Genomic DNA, 27,495 nt, shown 5'->3' on the forward strand with positions numbered 1-27,495 from the left:
GATGTGTCGGACCCTTCAGATGTGGCTGACGAAAGCCATCCTGAGGTCCGCGATCTGTGGTTGCTCCTATGGGAGCTGCGTCTGCATCGGTAACGGGAGGGGCATTTAGAGGAGTAGCGGGAATGGTGACGGGGCTGCTGGATGTAGATTGGGAGGACGTGTGGCGTCTACGCCTGCGTCCGCCGTTACTATGTTGTGACTTGGAGGGGGCTATATCATTTGCAGGCGGAGGGATAGTGGCCGTAGAGGGTCCCGGCAAGCTGGTTAGTAAGGGGGCGGTAAAGGGGTTAATGGACTCAGGGCTGGGATATGGCGTGGCAGGGGATAATGGGACACCTTTATTAGGTACTTGGGCTGTGGGGGGAGGTGTAAATGTCAGTATGCTTGGTGCCACTAATGAAATGTTACATACATCTAGATTTTGCAGTTGCGGAGCGCTCTGATCGGTCTGGTTGGACTGAACAGGGCGCTCCCCAGCTGCTGCATTATGTGTCCTGCCGGTCTCTCGGTACCCCTGAGCAGGCATAGAGGCTGTGCCTGCCAGGGGAAGCATGGAGACCTGGCCAGGACTTCCCTGATGCTCTGGAGACAGGAACTGATGCAATGGAGTGGGCGGGGCTTGGCGATGTGATACTTGGCGGTGGGCGGAGCCAGCCGGACCTCGAGACCGACGCTTCCTGGCCTGCTTCCGGGAGGCGCGAAGCGTGGTGGGGGCCGCATCCCCGACCTGGAGGCGCACCGGATGCCGGGGGTGCCACTTGGACCTGCGGCCTCCCGGCGCTGGGGCAGAACCACCCCGCACTGCGGTCTGCACCGGGGGTTCGGCTTCATGTAGCTGAGACACCAACAGCCAGCGAGAGGGGGCCTGAACCGGAAGACCCGGGTGAGTTCACTGCACGGGGGTGGAGGTGCGAGGGACAGGGACCCTATCAGGGGAGGATGGCACCGGCACTGGGCTGGGGCTGCTAAACGCCGTGCTGGGGCTACATGCTGTACCGCTGGTGAGCGGTAGAGCAGGGGGGAGTACTGGAGAGGCGAGCTGAGTTGCTGTGGCAGGGGCAGGCGCAGGGAAGGGGACGGCAGAGAGCCCAGGGAGGTGAGCGCTAATGCTGCTAATAAAAGCTTGGGTCCATTGCTCACCTTCCTGTGCTGCTCTCTGCCGTAGGGCCTCAAACCAATCGTCGGATATGCTGGTAGGACAATAGCACGATCGCTTTCAGGTGTCCGCCGGGAGAGAAAGAGGGAGTTAATGGCACGGACACCTGGCTTTAACCCCTGTAGGTGTGGCCGTAGGACCCTTCCCCTTTAAGAACCATTGGCCGGCTGGGTCATCTCAATTAGTGTATCACCAAGGGGATTGGTGTGAGGGGGGGGACTGGGCACTGGCAGTATTGTTGTATTGTTGTTGTTAGATGGGCTCCACAGTCAGAGGCGCAATCCTTATACAGTTCTTTGCCTGCCAGGAGGACAACGGGGAATAGACTAGGCAACCAGATAACCAGAGAGGTTGGTAGCTAGCGGATTACAGACCCCTAAACTGACAACACAACTAGAATTAGCCGTGAGATGTACCTACGATGCCCTAGACGCCTCGGCACAGCCACAGAATTAACTAAGCCTAAAGAGAGAAATGGGAAAGCTAAACTGCCCCGGAGTAAAACCCCAAAGGAATAGATAGCCCCCAAACATATATTGTCGGTGAGACAAGATGAAGCACAAAACACAGGCAGAGAATAGAGTAAGCAAATGATGGGGCCCAAACTGTCTAGATAGAACAGGACAGGAAAGGATACTGTCTGCAATCACGCAAAAAACCCTAAGAAAAATCCAACACGTCTGATATGAAAAAATACTGAGGCCACACGACCTCTCCCCCACTAAATCAGAACTCTGGTGTGAAGTGGTTACTAAAAAGACTAACATACGCTGTGGCATATGGAACAGGTCCCAACAGGGATCCAGGCTGAACTCACACCAGCTAAGCATAAATCAGAGACAAGCAAAAATGGATCCAATGCAAAAAAAAGATTCAAGAAGACAAATAATCTATCTGAAAGTTGCAGGACGGAGCAGGAGACAAGCAGACTTCAAAATGTGCTCAGGAGGCAAACCAAATCACTGGCAATAGCTGAGGGAAGGTTTTTCACTTAAATCTCCCCAGTCTGTAACACCTGACCTCCAATCATCCTGCTCAGGTGATTGACTTCTGTTAGCTAGACCATCTCCATTACCCGCAGCAACCACCAGAGGGAGCCCAAACTCAGAAGCCAGATCAAAAGTGTTCACAACAGCAACCCCTGTCAGGATTCAGGAGCACACAGAAAATGGAAAGCAGATGAATGAGGCTAGGCAGTCCACCGAGTAATGAGCAGTTGTAGCAGGGAGTTCACCAGCACAACATGCAGAAGCTCTGGAGCCAACAGCACAAAATACTCAGGCAAGGAGGAACACATGACCTGGACTTAAATAAGAGGACAAACAGGCAGTGCTATAACTTCATCTTGGAAAAGGGCAAACAGGCACAACGGAAAGTCCAGAATCCTTACCCTGTGTTATTGTTAGGAACGGCGGAACGCACTAAATAAAAATAAATAATAAAGTGCTTTCGCGGGTCGGGGTCCACCGTGCAGTAGGTGTTACACCACTGCTAGGTAATGACAGACTAGCAATATGGCGGTACAATGCGCACAGGTTTAACTTCACCCGAAGTGCGCAAAGCGGGCTCTGCTCACACACAGAGGCGCCGCAACAAAAACATACAAAATGCTGAGCCTGTTAGTGTCACAGACCACAGGGAAATGCACACACGGTATCAGGTCACAGAAGCAGGACCCAAGGCAGAGGAGCTGCGTCAGTCTAGACCTACCGTGTGTGCGGCGTCGCTACTGCGGACGCCAAGGAGGACTACAGCGTGGTGTAGGACCCTGCCACTAGTCGACAAAGCTAGGAAGCAGGCGCAATGTCAGATGCTAGAGAAGAGGTGCGGTGAGCACAGAGGCCTAAGGCTTGCCACTGACTGGCGCTGACTGCTGCACTAATTCCCTATCCACATGCGTAATATCAGAGCGAAGGGGTTTCAAATTAGTCAGTCACCAGAGTCATACATCCGTCACCATTCACACATTTAGCTTGAAAAGTCTATACTAGCGCATGGCCGAACGGTCATGCGCGCTTTTTATAGCCGTGCGGGACCTTCCAGATCTCCGAGATGAACCAATGAGATCTGGAGCAGGACCTGGGCACTTGACTCCCAATCTCCAATGGGAGATCGTCTCATGAGCATGCCCAGTAGGAGCACAGAGGAACTTAGTCTCTGGAGCGGTCTGCTGCAAAGTAATCTCCTCTGCAGTAGATAGACAGCAGAAGACCGCAGAATGTGAGGCTCTGGATTCCTGCAGAGCAGACACAGAAACCTGACGCCTAACATTTATACAGCTGGCACCTGCCACTAATAGCAGCCACTTATTAAATTCCACTTTTAATCTCTGACACTAGCATTTAAATGTCTGTAACAGGTGCTTAAGCTTATTTGAGCTTTTATCAAACCCTCACCCCCTAAGAAGAGATTGTGGAGTGCTGAGGAGTTACAATTTTATTGGGGGTCATCTAATATTTTGGTACTTCCTCAAAGGTTTTATTTTACCATACTGGCAAACAGTACAATCTGCATCACCTGCCATGCATATTGTTACTTGGCAGTCTTCCTTTTCTCTCTCTTTTTTTTTTCAATATTTTTTTGTTTCTTTACCATTTTGGAGTCATGCATGTGTCTAGCAAAGACACCGAATCATGCCAACCTAACAGCAAATTCAACACAGAAATATTTGTTGTCTGACCGGGTTTATTTGTGGGGATTTTCAGTTACTCGCTCTACAAATCTTATGTTTGTTTTTAATGGTCAATGATTGTCCACCTTTGATCTAAATATCAAGCAATGAGAGGGATGGGAACTCACATAGAATGAACAAGATGAGAAGGTTAATCCTGAAAATTTGACCCATTACTGAAGCATAAAATTCTTTCATCCCAACCACATTATGATGCAATAATATTTTGTTTTTATTAGATTATTCTAGTGCTAAATAATTTAAGCAATTCAACATTCTTTCATTCAAGTCATATTAGCATTAGCAGATCTGTCACACTCCCAGCACTAAGACAAAGTCAGAAGTTGATGATTGAAACTAAAAAAACACAATGATTATTTATTAGCACAAAATGCTCAAGCTGAAAAACACAATCACAAAACACATGGTTAAAAACACTTAAACATGTTTATGAACATGGGACACACAGATAAATAATCTGTACTTCCCCTAGAATGCCTTAGGCTAGTTTCACACTAGCGTTCGGCAGAGCTGTGGAGGGCTGCATACTTCCTCCGTGAAGCGCCGCCCACTGCCGCACCTCCTCCGGTCAGCTCCGCCTACGTCTGCATGCGGCCTGCGTACCTATCTTTAACATTGGGTACGCAGGCCGTGCAAATGTATGTGGATGTGGCCGCATACGTCGTTTTGACGATGCGGCAACCGCAACAAATTGCAACACGTTGCGTTCGACGCTGGTCAGCGCAGCGTCAAAACAACGCAAGTGGACGCATCTGCATACAGCCAAACAGCCTGCATACCCAATGTTAAAGATAGGTACGCAGGCCGCATGCAGACGTAGGCGGAGCTAACAGAAGGAGGTGCGGCAGAGGGCGGCGCTTCACAGAGGAAGTACGCAGCCCTCCGCAGCTCTACCGAATGCAAATGTGAAGCCGGCCTTAGCCTGCAATAAGGCAGCCCACCTATCTGCTACAACACCGTAGAAATCAGTCATAGAACAAAGTGCAAGTAAAAAATGTATGCTACAGATAAACATTTGCTGATATTTTTCCACTGTATAACCTCTTTAAGAATAGAAAGTCCAACAAACAATTAAGAGGGTGGCCGTAGATTGATAGGTGAGCAAAGCAGGCATGATCACATCAGAGAACTCAAACACTACTGAAAATGGTTCTCTTGTGGGGGTGATGTTACCCCTTCTAGACACTACCCAATGCGGCCGTAAACTTCTAGCTTACATTTTGCCTCAGTCCCACTTTCATCACTGTCTCGAGGTCCCCAATATTCCACAGATGTACTAGTCCCAGAATCCAGCCTTTGTACCCTGGCTCCCTCTCTGGTCTTTGTCTCAGGTCTGGGCATCAGCGTTCTCCTTCTTCCCTTACTTTTATTAGCAATCAAAACTTGCCACTCTTTATCCAGATTACTTCTTGGCATCACAGCTGCTCTTTGTAATGCACACACTGAGGCCTCTTACTAACCACTGACAGCGTATGTTCACTGAACCATGCGGATTTAACGCTTTCCAATACATTCTATTGGCGAAAACTCTGTTGCAGAGACTAGCATCTCCACAAGAGAAATTGACATGTGTCCGTGGGTGATCTGCAGATGCACGCTTAGTGGACATGGTATTTTTAGAAATCCCATCCACTATGCTGTAACATCTGGCCGCTGTGGGTTTGATGATGCATAAATACGCAGTGTCAAACCCGAAGCAATTCCGGATCGTGGGCACGTACCCTTAAGGTTCCGTTACATTTAGCGATGCATCAGCGATCGCGACAACGATACGACCCGGTCAGGATCGCTGGTGCATCGCTAAATGGTCGCTAGTGAGCTGTCACACAGGCAGATCTCATCAGCGACATAGCAGGGGTCGGCGGTCGTTGCTTACCTGTCAGACTTCAGATCTGGTGACGACTTCCTCCCGCGTCCATGGAGTCGCTCGTCGGCGCCAGCAGGAAGCCGATGACGAGAAATGGACCAGGCCGATCTCGCGCGATCAACGATAGCCAGCGGGGAGCTGGGTCGGAGGTGTCACATGTAGCAAGATCGCAAGCAATATCGCTGTTGCGTCACAAAATCAGTGACACTTTAGCGATATCGCTATGTGTAAAAGGCCCTTTACAACGCAGATCTATTTGTATATCCAAATCTTATCTGAACATTCGATCAGCGCTTTCTACCATGAGTGTTTGCTGTGGTAGGGGCATTCACTAAGCAACGCATACAAGTTTCCATCTGTTGTTAACACAATTCCTGTTTTTGCTGATTTGCTGTGAAATGGACACCCCGGCTCCTGGTTTTCTTACTTTCTTTCTGTTTATTTTATTGAAGATTAATAAATGCTAGAGACAAATCAACAAGCCTGGCAATTGTAGGAACTCTAATACAAATGATCTAAGCTGACTTCACCATTACTTCTGACCATGAACTTGTAAACTCACAACAGTGGAAGATTTCTACTATTGTACAAATTGTGAAATTCCTTTATTCCAGCATTTGATAATCCAAGGCTGATTATCTAAATTCGGTCATACCGTAGAACAGCAATATAAGGTAGACAGTCTGGCTTCTGTTCCCACCACTCCAATGGAACTGACCTAACCAAATATACTAACGATTTACTTCCAAAGCTAACAGACAATAAACTATACTCCTCCTTCTAGGTGCATCCTCTGCCTTCGACACAGTCAACCATTCCCCCAACTACACATCCTTGCTTCCCTTGCCATCTCCTAGACCTACTTATACCTTACTAACCACACAATTCCCAATCTACCTCCTCATTCCATCCTTTCTATGTTGGTGTCCTTCAAGGCTCTGTCTTGGGACCCCTATTCTTCTCCATCTACAACTTTGGCCTGGGACAACTCAAAGTAACATGGCTTTAAAGACGTTGTCCACTACTATAACTTTTTTTTCATAACTCTTGCTATTATGTGCCACTAAAAACATCCACTGTGCTTATTTTAGCAATATTACCTTTAATCACGCTCTCGCAGCACATCCTCAGTGCTTGGCTCCAGCTCTCATGGGGTTAATCGACTACTTCATTTTTCCTGACTTATTGTGCTCTAATACTACAAGTTCCATGATGCATTGCACTGGCCTGTAACCCAGCAACAAGCACACCCACTCCAAACCACACCCAAACCCTTCCCTCCTCTATCTTCAATGAAGCAGTGGATTTGGCCTGTGGATCTGCAGCAGATTCTCCTGCGGTGTACAGTACCAATATTTTCAATGTAAAACCAAAAACGCTGTGCACACTGTGCGGAAAAATCCGCAGCAGAAACGCTGCCAGTTCATTTCTGCAGCATGCCAATTCTTTGTGCAGATTCCGCAGAGCTTTCCACCTGCTCCATTAGGCTATGTGCACACGCTGCAGATTCTGCTGCAGATTTGGCCACTGCGGATCTGCAGCAGTTCTGCAGACAGTGTACAGTACAATGTAAGTCTATGGGATTTACATTCTGCTGTGCACATGCTGCGGTTTTTCAACAGCGGAAAAGCTGCGGTTTTGAATCCGCAGAAAGAATTGACATGTCAAGTCTTTCTGCGGATTCTGCTGCGGTTTGCCACCTATTCCATTGTCCAGGTGTCAAACCGCTGGCAAATCCACAGGTAAAACCGCAGGTCATTTTACCTGCGGTTTTACCAGCGGATTCGCAGATACAAATCTACGGGTGAATCCACAGCGTGTGCACATAGCCTTATAGGAATCCGCAAGTGTAAAAACGCAGGTGAAATCCGCACAAAATCTGCACTAAATCCGCAGATAAAACGCAGGTCATTTTACCTGCGGATTTAGCAAAATCTGAGCAGAACAATCCGCAGCACAATCCGCAACGTTGCAGAAAATTTCTGCACAAAAACCTGAATCCCTTCCCAGAAACCGCACCTATTTTTCCGCGGCGTTTTTTGCGCGGTTTTGATGCGTTTTTTACCGCTGTGGTTTCTAAAAGCATGGGAGAAGCCTAAACCGCGGAAAAAAACGCAAAATTAATGTGCATGCTGCGTTTTTTACCGCGATGCGTTTTTTTCGCGGTAAAAAACGCATCAATGTGCACACAAAGTGCAAAATGCATAGAAATGACTGTGCAGCTTATTTTTAGCGGTTTTATAGCGGTTTTATAGTGAAAACCGCGGTAAAAACCGCTAAAAAAACGCTGTGTGTGAACACAGCCTAACACATTGCATGCATCATCAGCACACACACACAGGAGCATGCACAGACTCAAGACATTCTTTTAAAAAAAAAAAAATGAATATGTACCCATGTACATACCTTTATAGTGCTGAAAGCTATAAGGGTATGTGCACACGTTGCAGGTTCCAGTGCCGATTTTTCCGCACAGAATCTTCATCTCTTGGCAGAAAATGCAGATGCGTTTATGATGCGATTTTTCCATGCGTTTTTGTAACCTATATAAAGATATGTTATTTAACAAAAAAAAAAAAGATTTGTGATGCCATGTCTGTCCAACCTCCTCTTTTAGGCTATGTGCACACGCTGCGGTTTTTGCTGCGGTTCCGCTGCGGTTTTGGCCCTGCGGAACCGCAGCAGTTCCGCAGACATGGTACACTACCATGTAACCCTATGGATTTTCAAAACCGCAGTGCTCACGCTGCGGTTTTTTCCATGCGGCTTTGCTGCGGTTTTTTTTCCGCAGCATGTGAATTGTTTCTGTGGATTCCGCTGCGGTTTCACACCTTTAACATAGTAGAGGTGTGAAACAGCAGGGCAAAACCGCAGACCAAACCACAGGAAAACCGCAGGTCACTTTACCTGCGGTTTTACCTGCGGTTCCGCGGGAAAAATCCCGCAGGTGAATCTGCAGCGTGTGCACATAGCCTTACATTTGTCCAACCCACACTCCATTACACACACAGATAGACAGATGATGATAGATAGATAGATAGATAGATAGATGATAGATAGACTGATAGATAGATATGGGATAGATAGATAGATAGATAGATATGGGATAGATAGATAGATAGATATGGGATAGATAGATAGATAGATAGATAGATATGGGATAGATAGACAGACAGATAGATATGAGATAGATAGATAGATAGATATGGGATAGATAGACAGATAGATATGAGATAGATAGATAGATAGATAGATAGATAGATAGATACATAGATAGATAGATAGATAGATAGATAGATAGAGAGATAGATAGATATGGGATAGGTAGAAAGATACATAGATATATCTATAGATATGTCCATATATATATGAAAAAGGCACAGCAGCACCCTGTGAATACCAAGACAAATGATGTCAATGGAAATAACTTCCAAACGCTCTGTCCCTCAGCAAGATGTACTTACAAAAGCGAAGGTTATTAGTCCATGATTTGGCCAATTCATGTGTGCCCATCAACCGCAGCAAGGTGGCACTTCTCTGACGGGTCCTGTCTAAACCCTTCTATAACCTACTGTATATGCCACTTTCTGGTTAAAAAACCTACTATAATGGACAAACATGTCTCTTCTGGTGCTGCTGTACCTTTTTCATATATGTTTTGCAGTCACTGCAGCTTGCACCTATTCACACTTAGGAGGTGCTGGTCAGGTTTTTTTGTATAGATATATCCATAGATATTTCCATAGATATTTCCAGAGATATATCTATAGATATATCCATAGATATTTCCATATCTTCTGTATAGATATTTCCATAGATATATCCATAGATTTATCCAGATATTTCCACAGATATTTCCATAGATATATCCATGTTTATTAATGAACAATATGTTTCATTTAAAAAAAAATAAAATAATGGGCTGGGCTCCCGCACAAATTTCTGCACCAGAGGAGGAAGGCTGACTGCTGAGGGCCAATATTTGTAGCCTGGGGAGGGGGTAATACCCATGGCCCCTTCCTAGGCTATGAATACCAGCCCGCAGCTGTCTGCATAGCCTTTACTGGCTATTAAAATAGGGAGATCCCCCCAAAAAAATGATGTGGGGTCCCCTTATATTTTTATAGGAAGGGGCCATGGATATTGCCCCCCCCCCCGGCTACAAATGCCAGCCCGCAGCCGCCCCAGAAATGGCGCATCTATAAGATGCACCAATTCTGGCACTTAGCCCCTTTCTTCCCACTCCTGTGTAGCGGCGGGATATGGGGTAATAAGGGGTTAATGTCACCTTGCTATTGGAAAGTGACATTAAGCCCGGTTAATAATGGAGAGGCGTCAATAAGACACCGATCCATTATTAATCTTATAGTAATAAAGGGTTAAAAAACCACACACATAAGAATAAAGTATTTTAATGAAATAAAACAAGACACGTTTTTTATATTTTTATTTCACGCCCAGATCCAACCAATGCCCTCGTCTCCTAAAATAAAAGTAAAAAAATAAAAAAAAGGTATACTCCCTGTCCGACACAGTCCAATTAAATAACGAGGTCCCCACGAGGATCTCCCCTATAGAACAGTGACATCAGGTCACACTTTTGATATACAAAAAAACCTGAGATCACACAATCTCACCCCCACTAGATCAGCACTCTGGTATAAACTGGCAGCAAGCAAAAAGATACTAACATAACAGGGGACTGAACAAGCTGCAACATATGAAGCAGGGCCCAGCGCTGCCCCCAGCAGGGAGCACGCTGAACCCTAGCAACAGAACAGAAAGCAAAAAAAGACACAACCAGATTAGATGCAAAAGATTAGCAAAAGAATCACTTAGCTGAACATGCAGATCAGGCAGGGGACAAAAGAGCTCCAAATGCACACAGAGGAAAAAATCACCAGCAACCTTCAAGAGCAGCCAGCTCCATTACATGCTCCTAGCCAGCAATCCCAGATTCCCAATTATCGTCGTCAGGTGGAGAACCTCCATTCACCTGGCCAGCTCCACTACTCTCAGTAACCACCAGAGGTAGCAGAGGGAGCTTTGGCTCAGAAATCAGAGCAAGGGAGTTCACAACAATACCCCCCCCTTGAGGAGGGGTCACCGAACGCTCATCCACACCACCAGGCCGATCAGGATGGGACCGGTGAAACGCACGAACCAATCTCTCGGCATGAATGTCAGAAGTAGAGACCCAAGAATTATCCTCCTGGCCATAACCTTTCCACTTGACCAAGTACTAGAATCTCCATCTAGGCAGACAAGAATCCAATATCTTCTCTACCACATACTCCAAATTATCCTTAACCAGTACAGGGTGTCAGGGAGCGCCGCCATGGGAACTACTGGCTCCACAAACCTTTTCAACAAAGATTTCTGAAAGACGTTACGAATCTTAAACGTAACTGGAAGAGCCAAACGAAAAGAAATGGGGTTAAGGATTTCCAAAATCTTATAAATCTTGGCCTGAATTTTGGAGATGCAACCTTCATGGGAATATTTTTTGAGGACAACCAAACCATATCACCCACCCATGGTCCTATGCCGGTTGGAAAACCGTTGGGCCTTTTCCTGAGAGTGGGACAACTTATCCACTACTTGGTCCCAAATCTGCTGCTTTCTCTCTACCACAGAATCCACACCTAGGCAGGCAGAAGCTTCTACCTGTCCCGAAGAAAATCGAGGATGAAACCCAAAGTTACAAAAGAAAGGAGACATCAAAGTAGCAGTGCTAGCCCTATTGCTTAGCGTGAATTCGTCCAAGGGCAAAAATGAGACCCAATCATCCTGATTAGCAGATATGAAACATCTCAAATAGGACTCCAACATCTGGTTTGTTCTCTCAGTCTGCCCATTGGTCTGAGGATGAAATGCAGAGGAGAAAGACAACTGAATTCCCAGTTTGGAACAAAAAGCCCTTCAAAATCTGGAAACAAACTGGAACCCTCTGTCTGACACAATGTTCTCAGGAATCCCGTGCAAACGAACCACTTGTTGTAAAAACAAGGGCACCAACTCAGAAGAAGATGGCAATTTTGGGAGTGGTACAAGATGGACCATCTTAGAAAATCTATCACAGATCACCCAAATAACAGTCATTCTCTGAGAGACAGGGAGATCAGAGATAAAATCCATTAAGATATGGGTCCATGGCCTCCTGGGCACCGGCAGAGGCATCAACAAATCACTAGCACGAGAACAGGGCTTAGACCGAGAACAAGTCCCACAGGACTGCACAAAATTCCTGACATCACGAGATAAGGAAGGCCATCAAAAAGACCGACTCACCAAATCTCTGGTACCAAAGATACCTGGATGACCGGACAACACGGAGCAATGAATTTCAGACATTACTCTTTTCCTCCACTGGTCAGGGACATACAATTTTCCCATAGGGCATCGTTCAGGTTTGTCCTCCTGAAATTCCTCCAGGGCACGTCTCAAGAGATGGCAGAAAGAACTACACCCTCATTTAGAATGGTCGTAGGCTCGGTCACGTCAAGAGTATCCGCAAAGAAACTCCTAGAAAGGGCGTCCACCTTAACATTCTTAGTGCCCGGAAGAAAGGAGACCACAAAATTATAATGCTTGAAAAACAAGGCCCACCTAGCCTGTCTAGGATTCAAGCGCTTGGCTGATTGAAGATAAATCAAATTCTTGTGATCGGTGAGGACCACAATTTGATGTCTAGCTCCCTCCAACCAATGTCTCCACTCTTCAAATGCCCATTTCATGGCCAATAATCCCCGATTCCCCATGTCATCGTTACGTTCAGATGGAGAAAATATTCGAGAAAAGAAGGCACAGGGATTCATCTTAGACATTACTGGATCTCTTTGAGACAAAACGGCTCATGCACCAATCTCAGAAGCATCTATCTTCACCTGAAAAGGGAGTGAAACATCAGGTTGCCGTAGAACCGGAGCAGAAGTGAATCTCTGCTTAAGCTCCTGAAATGCTGAGACTACCTCTGGAGACTAAATTACCACATCAGCGCCCTTTTTGGTCAAATCCGTCAAAGGTTTAACAATACCAGAAAAATTACTTAAACATTTACGGTAGAAATTAGCAAAACCCCAAAATTTCTGAAGAGCCTTCAGAGAAGTGGGCTGAACCCAACCATAAATGGCCTGAACCTTGGCCGGGTCCATTTCAATAGCAGACGGGGACAAAATGAATCCCAAAAACGAAATCCTCTGTACCCCAAAAAGACATTTCGATCCCTTAACATACAGAGTATTTTCTCTCAAAATCCGGAACAGAGTCCGGACATGCTCCACATGAGAATCCCAATCACTGAAAAAAATCAAAATATCATCTAGATAAATGAGCAAAAACTTATCCACAAGGTCCCGGAAAATATCGTTCATAAAAGATTGGAAGACAGAGGGGGCATTAGTGAGCCCAAAAGGCATCACCAGGTACTCAAAACGTCCCTTCGGAGTATTAAACGCCGTCTTCTATTCATCCCCGTGCTTGATGCGAATAAGATTATACGCCCCCTGAGGTCAAGTTTGGTTAACTAACAAGCACTTTTAACTCTGGAAAAGAAATCAGAAATCAGGTGTAACGGGTACTGATATTTAACAGTGATCTTGATAAGGGAACGATAGTCAATACATGGCCTTAATGAGCCATCTTTTTTGGCCACAAAGAAAAAAACAGCACCCAAAGGCGAAGAGGATGGTCTGATATAACCCTTCTCCAATGATTCCTTGATATAAGAACGCATAGCATCCTGTTCAGGTACAGATAAGTTGAAAAGCCGACCCTTGGGAAATTTACACCCGGGCATTAACTCAATTGCACAGTCATAACTCCTATGAGGAGGCAAAGACGCGGACTTACGCTCACTAAATACATCACAAAAATCAGCCAAATAGTCAGGAACGTCTTGAGACTGGGGAGAGGTGGAGAAAACAGGAGTGTCACTAAGAACACATTGACAACCCCAACTCACCACAGACAGAGATTTAAAATCTAAAACAGGATTATGGGTTTGCAACCAAGGAAAACCCAGTACAATAGTATCATGTAAATTGTGCATCATCAAAAATTTACAATTTTCTTGATGGTCCGGGGCGACCCGCATTACCACCTGGGTCCAAAACTGGGGTTTATTCTCCGTCAAAGGGGTAGCATCAATCGCCCTCAGGGGAATAGGGGTTCTCAGGGGCACCATGGGGAAACCACGCTTGGCAAAGTCAAGATCCAACAGATTCAAAGCTGCTCTTGAATCCACAAAGGCCTTAGCAGAAAAAGTGGACAAGGAGCAGATCAAGGTAACTGCCAACAGGAACTTAGGCTGTACATTGCCCACTGCAAATGCGTTAGCAAAACGTTTTTCTCGTTTAGGGCAGACAGAAATAACATGAGAAGCGCCCCCACAAAAGAAGCATAACTTATTATGCCTTCTAAACTCTTGATGTTGAGTCCTAGACAGAACCTTATCACATTGCATGGGTTCAGAAGTTTGTTCAAAAGGCGGTGCTGCTTACATTCACGTAAAAGTCGATCAATTTGAATGGCTAACGACATGGAGTCGTTAAGACCAGAGGGGACAGGAAATCCCACCATAACATCTTTTACGGTTTCTGCCAGACCTTTCCAAAAGAGAACTGCTAGGGCATCATCATTCCATTTAGTAAGGACCGCCCACTTTCGGAACTTCTGGCAGTATAACTCCACAGCATCCTGACCCTGGTTCAATGCCAATAAGGTCTTCTCAGCTTGATCAATAGTATTAGGTTCATCATACAACAACCCCAGGGCCTGAAAAAACGCATCCACATTAGCTAGAATAGGATCTCCAGGTGTCAGAGAAAAAGCCCAATCCTGGGAATCGCCGCACAGCAGTGAGATGACAATTTTAACCTACTGCACCGAGCTCCCCGATGAATTAGGCTTCAAGGCAAGAAATAGTTTACAGTTATTCTTGAAATTCAAAAATTTAGATCGATCCCCAGAAAACACATCAGGAGTAGGGATTTTTGGTTCAACAGCATGTGATTGAGCGAGATAGGCGGAAATTCCCTGCACTTCAGCAGCGAGCTGCTCAACACGATCAGACAATTGCTTATTCTCCATTAAAGAAAAAATCCTCCTACGGCCCCAGAGAACAAGAGGAAAAAATATATAAAAAAAATATTCTAACACTTTTTTTTTCAATTCTTTCCTTCTTTTGAGTACCCTAGAGTCTGCGGTTAGGCTGGTGATTCTGTAATGAATGGGTCACCGAGGAGGATGGCAGGAACAGGCTAAGCCACCAGAAGACCAGAGAGGTTGGTAACTAAGCGGATTGCAGACCCCTGATCCTATCCGCACAACTAACAGTAGCCGTGGAGCGTTCCTACGATGCCCTAAACGCTTCGTCACAGCCGGAGGACTAACTAAGCCTAAAGACAGAAAGATGAAATCTAAACTGCCCCGGAGCAGATCACCAAAGGCATAGACAGCCCCCAAACATATATTGTCGGTGAGACAAGATGAGACACAAACACAGGCAGAGAACAGACTGAGCAAACGGTGGTGCCCAAGCTGTCTAGACAGGACAGGACAGAAAAAGATACTGTCTGCAATCACGCACAAAACCCTGAAAAAGTCCAACACTTCTGATATACAAAAAAACCTGAGATCACACGATCTCACCCCCACTAGATCAGCACTCTGATATAAACTCGCAGCAAGCAAAAAGATACTAACATAACAGGGGACTGAACAAGCTGCAAAATATGAAGCAGGGTCCAGCACTTCCCCCAGCAGGGAGCACGCTGAACCCTAGCAACAGAACAGAAAGCAAAAAAAGACACAACCAGATTAGATGCAAAGGATTAGCAAAAGAATCACTTAAATGAACATGCAGATCAGGCAGGGGACAAAAGAGCTCTAAATGCACACAGAGGAAAAAATCACCAACAACCTTCAAGAGCAGCCAGCTCCATTATATGCACCCAGTCAGCAATCCCAGATTCCCAATTATCATCGTCAGGTGGAGAACCTCCATCCACCTGGCCAGCTTCATTACTCTCAGTAACCACCAGAGGGAGCTTCGGCTCAGAAATCCGAGGAAGGGAGTTCACAACAGAGCCCCTGGAGAGCGGTCGCATGAGCTGATGTGGCAGCTCTCCATGGGAGATCGTCGTGGGACCCTCGTTATTATCTGGACTACGGTGGAGAGGCGAGTATAGGTTGGTTTATTATTCTATCTTTATAACAGGAGATCGATGGCTTCGGGGAATTGGGTGATTGGTGAGTATGTACTCTATGTTATGTGTTGTATGTTATATGTATGTTCTGTATGTTATATGTTATGTATGTTTGCTTGTTTTTTTTTTACATTCAACACATTAGCCGGATGATGGGACTACTACTTTCCCATCATTGGCTAATGTGTCAGTCACTGACAGTGTAGCAGGCATAGCCCGATGGGACTTGTAGCCCCATCGTGTTATGTCTGCCTGCAGACCCCCGCACGGCCCACACAGCAGCCCGGCACCCCCGCACAGCACGCCGGCACCCCCCGCACAGCACGCCGGCACCACCGCACAGCCCCGGCACCACCACGCAGCCCCGGCACCCCCGCACACACACCCCCGCCCGCACAGATGCCCGCACAGCCCCGTCACTCTGGATGGGAGAGATGGGACGCTGCAGAGAGACGGGGCTGCCTGTGACATGCGGTGCAGCACCGCCCACACACTGCTGTCACTGTTGATAAGTGACAGCAGTTTGCAGAGGCTGTGGTCCCGCCTACTGATGATGTCATGTCAATTTGCAGAGTCAGGAAATTGACGTGACATCAGCGGATGTTAGCGGCGGCTGCAGCCTGGGGGTCACGTGACCCGGACTCAGCCGCCTGCATAGCGCCGCTCACAGGCAGAATTGGCAGCTGAAGGTAATTACAAATATCATTAGGGGCCTCGGGGGATACAATGGGGGGTTAATGCAAAGTAGTGGACAACCCCTTTAAGTACCACCTAGACACTGATGACACTCCGATCTACCTCCCTGGCCCATATGTCACCTCTCTGCTGTCCAGAATCCTAGAATGTCAATCAGCTATATCCTTCTTCTCATCACGCTTTCTAAAGCTCAATGTAGACAAAACCAAACTTGTCATCTTTCCCCCATCCCAGTTAACTTCCCTACCTGATCGATGCATCTATTACAATAAATGACAACATGCTTTCCCTTGTACTGGAAGTCTGCTGATTTGGTGTAACCCTTGAATATGCCCTGTCCTTCAAACCGCACATTTGAGCTTTACCATCTCCTGCTGCCTCCGACTCAAAAATATTTCCAGAATCCGTCCTTTCCTCAACTCTGATTCTATTATTATTCTATGTTAGTGCATGCTCTCAAGTCCTATTTTGACAAATGCAATATCATCCTCTTTGGAATCCTAGCTGTCACTCTTGTAACTCTCCAGTCCATTCTTAATTCTGCTGCCCAATTATTCCACCTCTATTCTCGCAACGCCTCCGCTTCTCTGCTCTAAAAATCTCTTCACTGGCTTACAATTCCCCAATGTAATCAATTCAAACAACTTACAACTATCCATAATCTGTCCCATCCACATATCTCCAAACTAATCTGATCTCTTCCCACACAATCTCCAGTCCTCCCAAGAAATCCTTCTCTATTAAATGAACTCCTTTTCACATGTACAGCACTATGGAATCAATAGTGCTCTAAAAATAAATAATAATTCAGAGTAAAAGCAGAAGACTAGTTAGAGAGCACCAATGAGGAAATTGTGTGGATTAAGGTTGAGTTCACACGAGCGTATTTCACAGTCTATATATGTACATCTGGACTGACCATGGGTCTCCTGACCTGAATTTACAGCTTTATATATGTCTATGAGGCTTTAAAGTTTGGGTAGGGAGACTCACCTCCAGACCAGGCAATGTGGTCAGTATATGGGCCGAGAAATAAGCCCAAGTACCCGGTATAACAAATTGTATTATACCAAACCTAGACTTTCCTTCACCCTGGGAAAAGATTCTGTTCAAATTCTATCCAAAATATAAAAATTATTTAATCTACCTGGTAAATGATGTAGGAAAAAAACAGTGTGATGACACACCATTTATTCTTAATTAGGCCAGACACAGTTTTCAGCTTTTTCAGTGTGAGGAGACATAGGCCATTGTTCATATGAGTCTGAACATTGGCTATTGAATGATTGTTTGTTGCAGTTATGATGACACACCATTTGTTCTTCATTAGGAGGGTCTTCATTTCGGTAGGTCAAGACACCTAAGCCATTGTTCATATGAACCTGAACATTGACTCTTGAGTTGATGTTTGTTGCAGCTTATTGTGTTGCTATCCTTGGAGGACAGAGACACCGGGTAATCGAACAATTGATTTTTGCTAATATGTTGATTACCAATTGTATCAGTCCATGCAACTTGTTGACCTGTTAGTACTGAAGGACAAACAACTCAGATTGAATAATGAATAACTTGAATAATGAGAAATGACATCAACACATCTTCAACCTTACCTGTGGATGATGACCTGAAGGACAATTGTGAACTATAAAAGGGTGATCTGCTTCAGTTTACAAAAAAAGAGACTTTATATGACAGTAGCCATGGTAGCTTGGCTCCAACCAGAGGAATATAGATTTGAGACACTTTACAGGACACCAGCTTAAGGGACCACGGCCACAGCTCAAGGAATACAGAAGCCCCAAAGTTGCACCTGCTTTAATCCAGGTGAACCAGCAAAAGGGTGAGACTCTGCAATTTGTGCCATTAATAACATTAATACAATTTCAAATGTTGGTTGGTTCAGAAAAATCAATGATAGATTTGGAGCACAAATTAGTTTGGCTCACTTGCCTCCGATGCTAAATATAACCTATACATAATGCCCACAAACCGATAAACCAATCATAGGTGCATAAATAGTCTCACAGTGATAACACCACCAATCAATTAGTGCAAGACAGGCAATACACTTAGATTGTCATATTAATTTTCAGGTGAAAAAAACATCTTCCTGGAGTAACTTATCATGAGTCAGGTGCACCCCGACACGTTTCCCCGTCAATAGCACAGTTCATCAGGAGGTTAGACAGATGTGGATACCGGATGCCATAGTAAATGATGATGTCATCATCTACTATGATATTCGGCATCCACATCTGTCTAACCTCCTGATGAAGTGTATTGCCTGTCTTGCACTAATTGAATCTCCCCTTCATCTCTAAACTTTTGGAGTGCCCAGTTACCTCTCCACTCACTCCCTTCTAGACCCTTCACAGTCCGTCTTCCGCCCCCTACATTCGACTGAAACTGCACTCATCAAAGTGACCAATGACCTTCTGACAGCAAAATGTAACGGTGACCACTCTCTGCTCATTCTTCTCGACCTATCTGCAGCTTTAACACTGTTGACGACCATCTCCTACTCTCTAGGCTCCAGTCACTAGGCATTAAGGACACTGCTCTCTCCTGGTTCTCTTCCTATCTTTCTGACCACTCCTTCAGTGTTTTGTTCTCTGGCTCCAGGTCATCTCCTCTTCCTCTCGCTGTCGGGGTACCTCAGGGCTCAGTCCTTGGCCCCCTTCTCTTCTCTCTCTACACAGCCTCAATTGGACAGACCATCAGTAGATTTGGCTTTCAGTATCATCTTTATGCTGATGACACACAACTATATACGCGTCATTCCCAGACCTTACCCCCGCAGAACTACAGAATGCCAGCGACTGTCTGTCTGCAGTCTCTAACATCATGTCCGCTCTCTATCTGAAACTCAACCTCTCCAAAACTGAACTTCTTCTGCTCCCGCCGTCTACTATCCTCCCTATATCAGACATTTCCCTCTCCAAGGGTGGCACCACAATAACACCCCCCAGCAGCAGGCGTGCTGTCTGGGTGTTATGTTTAACATCAATCTCTCCTTCACATCCTATATACAATCTCTTGCCCGCGCTTGCCACTTACAGCTAAAGAACATCTCTAAAATCCGCCCTTTTCTCACCATGGAAACAACAAAAACCCTCACTGTAGCATTGATCCACTCCCGCCTGGATTACTGCAACGCTCTATTAATTGGCCTCCCCATTATTCGACTATCCCCTCTCCAGTCCATGCTTAATGCAGCAGCCAGGGTCATCTATCTGGCTAATCGGTACTCGGACACGTCCGCACTTTGCCAGTCCATACATTGGCTGCCCATTCATTATAGGATCCAATTCAAAGTACTTGTTCTCACCCACAAAGCTCTCCACAGTGCAGCACCCCCCTACATCTCCTCCCTCATTTCTATCGGCCTAACCGACTGCTGCGCTCTGCAAACAACTTTCGACTAACCTTCGCACTAATCCGTACCTCCCACTCCCGACTCCAAGACTTCTCCCGTGCTGCGTCAATCCTCTGGAATGCTCTACCCCAAGAAATTAGGACTATCCACAATTTGCATCGTTTCAGGCAATTCCTCAAAACACATTTGTCCAGAGCGGCCTATCACGTTCACTAATCAAAGTCATTCTATGTGTAAGTGTGCATGTGTAGCCCATTCACTATCTCCATCCATCCCTCACTCCCTCAAGATGGTTGGACCATCATTGTAAATACATCATTGTAAATACACACCTGTACTTTGTATCTCCCCCACCTCATTGTAGATTGTAAGCTCTCATGAGCAGGGTCATCTTATTTTGCTTTAAGTATTGTATTGTTAACGTTGTTACTTATGACTTGTGTTTTGAAACTGTTAAACTGTAAAGCGCTGCGGAATATGTTGGCGCTATAAAAAGATTATTATTATTAATTGAATGGTATTGATATTATCACTGTGAGACTATTTATGCACCTATGATAGGTTTATCTGTTTGTGGGCATGATGTATAGGTCATATTTGGAATTGGAGGCAAGTGAGCCAAACTAATTTGTGCCCCAAATCTATCACTGATTTTTCTGAACCAAGCAACATTTGAAATTGCAATAATGTTATATGTCTCGTGGCAATACTATTTTAATTATCAGACTGCAATGGTTGGGAGAATTTGCCTCTTGTGTTATCATATTAGGACTGTGATTGGCCAGTCCTTTTGAGTTATTGGAATATACTAATGGAGTAGCAACATGAATCAGGCATTTTTTTGATATAACCTACCAGATACCTTGTTAGTTAAAGACTCTCTTCATCTCTGCCGTATGATATATTGTTTTCCCACCTTTCATGGTAGGGTATATTAGGGGAGTCAGGGATAGCCTACACTGAGTGGGGGAACCAAAAAATAATTTCTTTTAGGGTGCCAACCTCCACAGTCAGGTAGGGATCATCAAAGGCATATTGTAGGGTATCTGCTAGTCTAGGTTTATTATTATTATTTATTATTATAGCGCCATTTATTCCATGTCGCTTTACATGTGAGGAGGGGTATACATAATACATACAAGTACAGTAATTTTAAACAATACAAGTCACGACTGGTACAGGATGAGATAGGACCCTGCCCACGAGGGCTCACAATCTACAAGGGATGGGTGAGGATACAGTAGGCGAGGGTAGAGCTGGTCGTGCAGCGATTTGGTGGATCGGTGGTTACTGACGGTTGTAGGTTTGTCGGAAGAGGTAGGTCTTCAGGTTCTTTTTGAAGGTTTATCTTTGGTATATCTGGGTATATACCTTTTCACTGGGTTGGTGTTTTTTAATAGATATTGAATAATAAAGAATCTAGTTTTTACGGGGATTATATGTGCACATAGTTGAACAATCGATATTTGCTAATATGTTGATTACCCATTGTATCAGTCAGCTTGTGGATCTGCAAACACTGAAGGACAAACTATGCAGATTGAATGCTCAGCACTCTGGTTCAGTGGTTAGCACTGCAGCCTTGCAGCGCTGGGGTCCAGGATTCAAATCTCACTACGTACAAATCTGCAAAGAGTTTGTATTCCCTGTGTTTGTGTGGGCTTCCTTCAGGTACTTTGGTTTTCTAACCAGAGGCAAAGAAGACATTCACAAACAGCAGGGATCACCATGAAAACAATCACAAATTTATTTCTTAGAACACACAAAGCACAAAAAGATACTAAAAACATTTAAAATATACAGTGGTTAATAACCACTGTATATTTTAATATTGTGGACATGCTGCATGTGACATTCTGTGCATAATTAGCGGATTTTGTATAGGGCTTGTGTTCGCTCCCATATATACAGCTTATGGTTATTAACCACTGTATATTTTAAATGTTTTTAGTATCTTTTTGTGCTTTGTGTGTTCTAAGAAATAAACCTGTGATTGTTTTCATGGTGATCCCTGCTGTTTGTGTATGTCTTCTTTGCCTCTGGTTGTGTACTATTTAATTAAGACATACGGTGGTTGGATCCCTCTCTATTGGTTTGACTTCTTGATGGTGCCCTCCGTGTTTTTGTAATACAATAGTACTTTGGTTTCCTCACACATTCCAAAAACATATTGATAGGCATACTGAGAGGGAAGTTAGATTTTGAGCTCAATTGGGGACAGCGATAATAAGGTTTGTAAAGAGCTGCAGAATAAGATTGCACTCTATAAACAAAGCATAATAAATAATAATAATACTTGAACAATGAGAGATGACCTCATGCCACCCCCCAAGGTAGCATGGATCCAATTGGATGAACACAGATTGCAGACTGTCACAATTCCTCCTGTGATGGGTGTGCTGAGCTGTCAGTGCTGTGATTTACAGCCCAGCTGTCCAATCTGTGACAGGGAGGTTGAGATTTCAAAAAGCTATTTAAGCGAGCTATCTACATCTGATACCTGCCAGACGTAGTTTGGGCTTCCTGGAGATTGTTAGCCTGACTCTGTTGTTCTGAGTTCTGATCTTCTTCTGCCTGACCCTTTGGACCGTGTTCTTACTATCCCTTTGGCTTTGATCAGCTATCTCTTGTTATAGACCCTGGACTATGACCTGACTAATGCCTTTGTCTTTTCCCTTGGTTAACTACATGCTCTCTTGTTATTGACCCCGAAACGTCTGACTTTTTTGCCTCATGGTCTGTCCGTAAATAGTGACTAGTATCTGTTTGGGTAAGAATACAAGGACAAAACAATGGAAAGGACACCATTGTAGGCATTTACTACAGGCCGCCTGTGCAAGCTGAAGATATGGATGAACTCTTATGCACCAAATAGCCAAGTTCTCCAAAAAATATGACATAGTGGTCATGGGAGATTTCAACTATCCAGACATTTGTTGAGAATCTCTCTCAGGCAAAACTAACAGGTCAAGCAAATGCTTATTCTCTCTTGCTGACAATTTTATCTTCCAAAAGGTAGGGGAGAAAACAAGGGGATCTGCTACCTTTGATCTAATCCTTATAAACAGGGAGGAAATGGTTGAGGAAGTAAGAGGCTGGGACCCTAGGAGATTGCAACCATGCTATTTTAGAATTTTGGATAATTAGAGGAGGAAGACATGTGAAGACTCAGACGTCAAGGTTAGATTTCAGAAAGGCAGATTTTAAGAGACTCAGAAAGAGAATTGGAGGGATCCCTTGGCTGGATATCCTTAAGGACAAAAATTTCCAGGAAGGATGGGAAATCTTGAAAAATGAGATTCTCAAAGCACAATTGTTAACAATTCCGAAAAGAGGGAAGAATAGGTAGGAAGCATTTAAGGAAACCAGGATGGATGAACACAGAACTTAAACGCATGCTAAAAAGGAAGAAAGAAATGTTTATCAAATGGAAAGAGGGAGGCATATCTAAAGAAGAATATAATGCTGTCTGCAGAACATGCAGGGCACGATCAGATTACCTAAAGCTGACAATGAATTAAGGCTTGCAAGAGACGTCAAAAGCAATAAAAAAGGATTTTGGGGATATGTCAAAAGTAAAAAAAAAAGTCAAAGATGCTATAGGATTTTTACAGGATGAAAATGATGAAATGGTAAGACAGGATGTTGAGAAGGCTGAACTTTTAAATTCCTATTTTGCATCTGTTTTCTCTCAGAAAGGAAATGTAACATCAACTGATCTTCACTGTCCTATTAAGGGAATAGAAGAATCCATGATATCTATAAACAGAAAGATAGTGAGGAAACACTTAGCTAACCTAAATGAATTCAAGTCTCCAGGTCCAGATGAATTACACCCCAGAGTACTGAAGGAGATAGCAGAAGAAATTTTTGAACCACTCTCCATAATCTTTGAAAAGTCTTGGAGAACAGAAGTCCCAGAAGATTGGAGAAGAGGAAATGTTGTTCCAAACTTCAAAAAGGGGAAGAAGGTGGACCCAGGGAACTATAGGCCGGTGAGTCTGACTTCTATACCAGGAAAAATCTTTCAACAAATTATTAAACAACATGTATGTAAGTACCTGGATAAGAATGAAGTGATTAAACAGAGTCAGCATAGGTTTGTAACTAATAAGTCATGTCAGACTAACTTAATTTCCTTCTATGACAATCACTGACTGGGTGGATCAGGGAAATGCTGTGGATATAGTATATCTTGACTTCAGCAAATCATTTGACAAAGTTTTTCACACAATCCTTATTAAAAATGGAAGTATGGAATGGACAAGGCAACTGTTAGGTGGATTCATAATTGGCTTAGTGAACGGACCCAAATAGTGGGCGTAAATGGCTGCACATCCAGTTGGAAGAATGTCTCAAGTGGGGTACCACAGGGCTCTGTCCTGGGCCCTGTATTGTTCAACATCTTTATCAATGATTTAGAAGAAGGAATTGAGAGTAAACTGATTAAATTTGCTGACGACACAAAGCTAGGAGGGATAGCTATACTAAAGAAGAGAGAGGATTCAAAAATATATAAATAAACTGGAGCAGTGGGCAGTAACTAACAGAATGGTTTTTAACAGGGAAAAATGCAAAGTACTACACTGGGCAATAAAAATGAAAAAGCATATACTGAATGGGAGGAATAGAGCTAAGCAAAAGCCCAATTCAGAATGTTGCCATTGACAAGATACCGTTACTCCAGACCTTTGTCTAGTTGGCAACACTATAATTCACACTAAGAGTGTGGACACTTCACTCTGTGTCTATCTCCTGTATTGTCTTGGATAATACTGTAATAAATTGTTGGCAAAAGTGTATTGTTCTGCGGAGCCCCAACTGTCATAAAAAGTGTCTTTGTTCTGTGCAAATTTGCTCCGTTATTCTGGAGGGTGTGCCAGCATACCTGAAAGACTTCGAAGATGTGTTCTCGAAAAAAGAGGAGATACTACCACCCCATATTCCTTACGATTGTGCTAGTGATCTTATTCTTAATACCAAATTAGCTAAAGCTCACCTGTACAATTTGTCAGGACCTGAACAGACCGCTGTAAAAAAAAAATGTAAATTAAAGTTTACGGAAGGGTCATATCTGTCCTTCCTTCTTGCCTGTAGCTGTTGGATTCTTCTTTGGGAAAAAGAAGGATGGGGTGTGTCTGTGGAGACACAGGGAGGGGGGGTCTGCTAGACACAACCGCATGGACCGGAGATCGTCCTGCTGAATGCTCGCTCTCCTTTTAACGTGGGCATAATGTTACTCAGACAACACAGGGTGAGGGTAAAACAGTGTTGCAATGCTTTATTGAACCACAAAACAGGCAGATAACAAGTAGAACAGTCCCAGCAAAATACTCCAAGATGGTGCACATAACAGAGTCTCACCCTACCACTAACTCGCTGGGAAAATGGCAGCTGTTACTTCAGAGCTCCCAGAGTCAACTACCCCCACCTGTGACATGCACACAGAGGAGGTAACGATAAGTGTGGGAAGATGACCGTCTATTCAGGTACAAGGCCAGTTGACAGGAGGGTTGCAACCTGGCTTCTCCAAACATCTCCATGGAGCCAGGTGACCTGCAGGTCCCAATCCTGGCTTTCTCCAAACATTTCCATGGTTTAGCGATGGTCAATGGAGCAGATCTGTATTCTTCCAACCAGGGCCAAGGTCCTCTATGTTGTTTCCTGTAGAATGATAAATCCGTGTCCCTCGTGATTGAGCCATCATGTATTGGCAGAAGTCATGTAGGGTCCGCAGATGTTTGGATGTCTTGGCAGAATCTGTCTCTCTTTCTCTATAGAGGCATGTAACCACTTTTTATACTTAACAAGTGTCCTTCATTCAGTATTGACAAACTGTAAGATTGGAGAAGAGATCAAGAAGCATTACTTGATTTAATTTGCATAGCTTTTCTCCTCTGTTTTTGAAGTCACTAAACTATCTGGCCTACACAATGCATAACTAGCGTATCAGTATACATCACTAGTCATGAAGGATAAGATCACAATATGTTATATGGAATGTCAATTTTACATGCTTACATAAGCAAAAGTTTGTTTTCTTGACCAACATATAAATTCAAAAGTTAACACACAGACACAGTAAGTCTATTCTTCTTGGTTTGCTACAGTCATCTGGTTAATTAAGATACAATACTGTGTCGCCACAGGATGCTCCGCCCTTGCCTTGATTTCTGTGAACTAAACAAAACTACATGTGGCGACACATGTGGCCTCAGATGATAAACCAGTGGAGGTGGTAATACAGATTGGGTCGGGAAGTGTGGGACAAAGAAAAGAGTGGAAAGTTCATCCAGCCTGTTTAAAATCTATTAATTTGGAGAAAATTAAGGGGAGGTGGAATTGTTTCTCCAGGATAATGAATGGAGCGAACCTGAGGGAATTTTATGGGATGCCATTAAGGCCTTTGCTAGAGGCCTGTTCATTTGGGACATTTCCAAATGTAAGAAAGAATCTAGGCGGGAGGAGCGACAGGCGTTGGAGGACTTAAGGAGTGCAGAGAGTGAGGTGGTGAGTCAGCCCACACCCAGAGACGCAGGGGCACCTGTTATGAACAGGTCACCGAGGAGGATGGCAGGAATAGGCTAGGCCACAGGAAACCAGAAAGGTTGGTAACTTAGCGGATTGCAGACCCCTAATCCTAACACAACTAACAGTAGCCGTGGAGCGTACCTACGAAGCACTAGACGCCTCGACACAGCCGGAGAACTAACTAGGCCTAAAGCAAGAAAGATGAAATCTAAACTGCCCCGGAGTAGAACCCCAAAGAAATAGATAGCCCCTAAACACATATTGTCGGTGAGATCAGATGAGGGACAAACAGAGGCAGAAAATAGACTGAGCAAATGATGGGGCCCAAACTGTCTAGATAGGACAGGAAAGGAAAGACACTGTCTGCAATCAGGCAAAAACCCTAAAAAATCCAACACGTCTTATGTACAAAAAACACTGAGGTCTCACGACCTCTCCCCCACTATATCAGCATTCTGGTGTAAACTGGCAGCAAAGCAAAAAAGACTAATATAACAGGGGACTGAACAAACTGACACAAGCTGTAACATATGGAGCAGGGTCCAGCACATCCCCAGCAGGGAGCACGCTGAACCCGCAAAGCAAACCAGAAAGAGGCAAAACCAGATCAGAAGCAAAGGATTAGCAAATTAACAACTTGGCTGAAAAATGCAGGATCATGCAGGAGACAGCAGACCTCAAGTTGCACAGGAAGAACTAATCACCAGCAACAATTGAGGGAAGCCTGCTCACTTAAATCAGTAAACCACATCTCCAATCATCATCAGGTGGCAGACCTCTGTCAATACGGCCAGCTCCACTACCCACAGTAACCAACAGAGGGAGCCCCGACTCCGAATTAAGAGAATTCACAACAGGCGCCTAAAGGGAGCACAAGACGCACTGGACAAGATCCATTTAAAAAACACTAAAAAGAGGCAGAAGTTTCAGAGGGTGTCATTCTATGAAGATGGTGAAAAAGTGGGTCAT

The 27,495-nt window shown here is 44.5% G+C and overlaps 1 protein-coding gene across 9 annotated transcripts in view; it reads right to left on the minus strand.

Annotated features, from left to right (window-relative positions):
• The window catches only part of LOC141096078 (uncharacterized), a 603,498-nt gene that overhangs the window by 48,174 nt on the left and 527,829 nt on the right, over nt 1-27,495 (minus strand). For 5 of the 9 annotated variants that reach the window (XR_012233568.1, XR_012233569.1, XR_012233570.1 and 2 more), the window contains one exon: nt 8,122-8,258. The exons of the other annotated variants lie outside the window; for them this stretch is intronic. The gene's annotated coding sequence lies outside the window, so the exon portion shown is untranslated. The remainder of the gene's footprint in view (nt 1-8,121; nt 8,259-27,495) is intronic. 9 annotated transcript variants of the gene reach the window in all.

The sequence above is a fragment of the Dendrobates tinctorius genome, unplaced genomic scaffold, assembly GCF_039654945.1.
Source record: "Dendrobates tinctorius isolate UK_male_01 unplaced genomic scaffold, ASM3965494v1 ptg000071l, whole genome shotgun sequence".
Classification (NCBI taxonomy): Eukaryota; Metazoa; Chordata; class Amphibia; order Anura; family Dendrobatidae; genus Dendrobates; species Dendrobates tinctorius.